Source organism: Etheostoma spectabile, chromosome 14, assembly GCF_008692095.1.
Source record: "Etheostoma spectabile isolate EspeVRDwgs_2016 chromosome 14, UIUC_Espe_1.0, whole genome shotgun sequence".
NCBI classification, from domain to species: domain Eukaryota; kingdom Metazoa; phylum Chordata; class Actinopteri; order Perciformes; family Percidae; genus Etheostoma; species Etheostoma spectabile.
In genome coordinates this window covers 3,974,336-3,977,978 of record NC_045746.1, presented here as the reverse complement: position 1 = coordinate 3,977,978, position 3,643 = coordinate 3,974,336, and the positions used below count along the sequence as shown (strand labels likewise).

General features: G+C 39.0%; 1 protein-coding gene and 1 long non-coding RNA gene across 2 annotated transcripts in view; one reads left to right on the top strand and one right to left on the bottom strand.

The window, feature by feature from the left end:
• LOC116701272 (uncharacterized) overlaps nt 1–94 on the top strand; it is a 7,022-nt gene extending 6,928 nt beyond the window's left edge. Inside the window, exon 3 of the long non-coding RNA XR_004334877.1 lies at nt 84–94. This is a non-coding gene — a long non-coding RNA (uncharacterized LOC116701272). The remainder of the gene's footprint in view (nt 1–83) is intronic.
• Nucleotides 1–3,643, bottom strand: part of rapgef5a (Rap guanine nucleotide exchange factor (GEF) 5a) — a 44,251-nt gene that overhangs the window by 39,798 nt on the left and 810 nt on the right.

Sequence of the window (3,643 nt, the reverse complement as noted above, 5' to 3'; positions counted from 1 at the left end):
TCCCCCCATTTGTTTTTTTTAATTTATATGTCCTAATATTGACATTTAAAATGAGAGATCACAGAGAAAGCTGGAGGTGACAGAAATTCTAAAAGCCATTCACAATGAAACACAAGGCTGGAGTTTCAGATTTATCCACACTGGAAAACATTTTCAAAAGAACTCCGTTTTTGGCTGTGAAACACCAGCTTGGGATAGACGTCCACCGAGATATCAGTAAAGATGAGAGCTTCTTTCTGTGTTTGTGTGTGTGATGATATGCAGTGTTTGTACTGAGGGTTAAGTAGAGCACACCAGCCAGCCAAGCACACAGACTAAATAAATTGTTTCTGACTCTCGCTATCTCTGTCTTGCTCCTTCTTTCTCTTTTGTCTTGGTTGACTTGTCTTATCTCTCCATCTCTTCACCTCTCGGTCTGGTGAACACAGAACTCGAGAGGTCTTTGTTTCTCCACCATCATCTCTTCTGACAAACGAGCTCAAAACACACAAGACAGTAGAGCAGTTCCATTCATACTGTGTCACACGACGAGAGAAATGTCTACTGGCCGTGTTCCATGAGTCTCTTTGTCTCTGCCTTAGTTTCCTCATAAAGCTACAGTCCTCCATCATAGGGTATACTGCTGTCAGGAGCAGAGGCCGAAAGAGAGTGACAGGAGAGAAGAGAAGATGAATGAGGAGGAATAAGAGCTATAAAGAGAGAGCACATGCTGACACACTTATCTGTGTGATGACTTCAAAGTGTATACAGAGAGAGAGAGAGAGAGAGAGAGAGAGAGAGTTCATTATCTGCAAGAAATGGATTACTCTTAGATTAGATTGCAGAGCACAGTGAAGAGTAGTACAGTATGCCACACACACACACACACACACACACACACACACACACACACACACACACACACACACACCCACACACACCACCCACACACACAAACACACACACACACACAACACACCCACACACACACACCACACACACACAACAACACACAACCCCACACACACCACACACACACACACACAAATCCTTTTAGTCTCCACACTGTTCTTCTTTGTCTCCTTGACCTGCTCACACACACACACCTGAAATCTTAATCTTAAGAAAGAATATTGTGTACATTATGAAAGTTGAAACATTGTGTACATTATGAAAGTTGAAACATGTGTCTGATTCAATTAATCAATAAGTAAACATCATATTCATACATCAAAGTGGAAATCAAACTCTCGTTTACCTTATTAAGGAATTGATTTTAACTTAATTTAAATCTTTAAAATGTCAAAACAGCTAAATTAAAAATAGGTTTTCTTTGTTCTATCTGTTGCCTTTCACGTATTATCAGCATTTCCTAATTCTGCACTGGAATTAGTGTGCACATTTTCTTTCATCCAGGCATTAAAGAAAGCAACAACAACAAAAACAATGAAGATGCAATACCAAACAAAACGGCACAATTAAACGGATTTAATGATTCAACTGTGTTTTAATGTGCTACTGCTATTTCTAACTTCTCAGTCATTAACATGTATCATTTTATTTGTTTGCTTTAAGAATGTAAATCCATAATAATGGCAACTACAACAACTGTACACACATACAATAGAAGGGACCAGACACCCATACTAGTCTTCCGTTATCTGATTTCTGTTGGCAGCACACTGGTTCGTCCTCTGTTCTGGTGTCAGCAACCATTCCAAACAAGACTTACAATCCACAGTAAGTGGTTACAGAAAACTGACTTGGGGCATGGGACTTGCTAAGCCATGCATTTCCTCAACACTAGGCTACTGCGAGTAAAGTCCACTGTGAAGTCCACTGCACATACTATGTATTGGTAAGTGACTGGGTTAACCATTAAGTTGCCAATCTGACACCTAACTGAGCTTTGGTCAACTCTTTAGAGGAGGAAAAAAACTAGCTTGGTTTTCTCAAACGTCTACAGCATGGCTACTGTGCAGAGCAGCCTGGGAAGTGTACGTGAAGTTTAAAAGTTGGTTCCTTTAAGCAAATTTCTCTGCTCCTGTCACATCATAGCCAATAAAAGATGAATATCAAAGCAAGTCTCAACAGGGAATAATGTAAGACAGGATTCTCAAAGGGGAGGCTGGTGCCAGCTGGAACCAAAGGCGGAGCATGGCTATGTGCAACACAACAGTTTCAATTTACCTTATACGCTGTCGGCAGACATCAAATGAGCACATTAGGTGATGTGAAAACCTACTGATGTTAGATATTTTGCACTTTTACAAAACAAAAACAATGAACAAAACAAAAATGTGCTCAAGATTCTGCATGGATCAACAAAAACAGGTAAAAGGTGTGCAGGGCTCTGTCTCAGGATGAGATGCTGTGATTTGACATCATGTCACTATCTTCTTTTCAGCGTTTCCAATTCTGAGTGCTATTGTCGTGCAGTGCAAAAATAACTACGTGCGTTCATCTCTCACATCTTTTTTGGAGAATGTATATGTGCATGTAAAATCAAGAGTGAGTCTGTTCGTGTGTGTGCAGACAACTGCCAGTGTCTGGAGGGAACGAGTCTGCACAGAACAACCATACCTTTACACTACTTAGTCGCGTCAACACACTCATATGGCACCCATGCATGTCCATACGCCAGGTTAAATGAACATCTATCTACATTCCTTCTTTGCTTCACTTCATCTCAAGCAATGAACAAAAACACAAAGACAATACGCTACATGCTGCAGTTATTATGATTTTAAAAACAGTCTGCTATTTTGAGTCTGATTCAGCTTCTGACATGATTGTTGTAGCTTCATAATTCTGACACTTCTGTACTCAAGTTAGCCATCATTTATCCATTCTTTCAACATAATGTTTTTATCTGGACTCTTATTTTGACTTTCATATCTGCATATTCTGTTTTGCAGTTCATTATAGGATTACCTCTGGTTGATTTGTTACCACACTAAGATCATTTAATCGCATTAATCAGACAGGTAACAGGAACAATGAGCAGCATCACAAGTCCTTCACTTAATATGACAACATGTAACATGACATAAATGTCCTCGGTCCAAAGTGGCTTTACACTACGAGTGTTGCGTATTTTAGTACATTTGGCACTCTGTCCCTAATTCCCACAGAGGCAATCAAGGACACATTTTCTCCTGGCAGTCACCAATGGTGATGAAGATGAGCGAAGCTGACACTGTGAGCAGACATTTGGCTTGTCAGGTGTGTTCGTTCCACATCAGGGCACACGGTGACACACACATTTACTGCTCACTAGACCAATCATCACAAAACAGAACCAGAGAACCCATGAGATGAATTGTTGATGATCTACAAATTTGCCCCATTTGAACTGGAAGAACTACAGAATAGAGCTGACATAATTAGTAGACCACAACTAATTCTTTAGATCAATAGAAAATTAATTTAAAAAAAATTAATTATTATTCAAATGTGAGGATTTGCTTTCTTTCCGGTTTGTTCAATCTGATGGTTGGTTGGGGGAAAAAGATATTTGAAAGAAGGCTATCACCTTGAGCTTTCAGAATTTGTGATAGCCATTTTCACTGTTTTTACATTTTCATAAACATGTAAAGTAATTGTAAACAGTGAAGTAATTGAAAACTAAAATTGACAGATTATATATATATAATATATATAT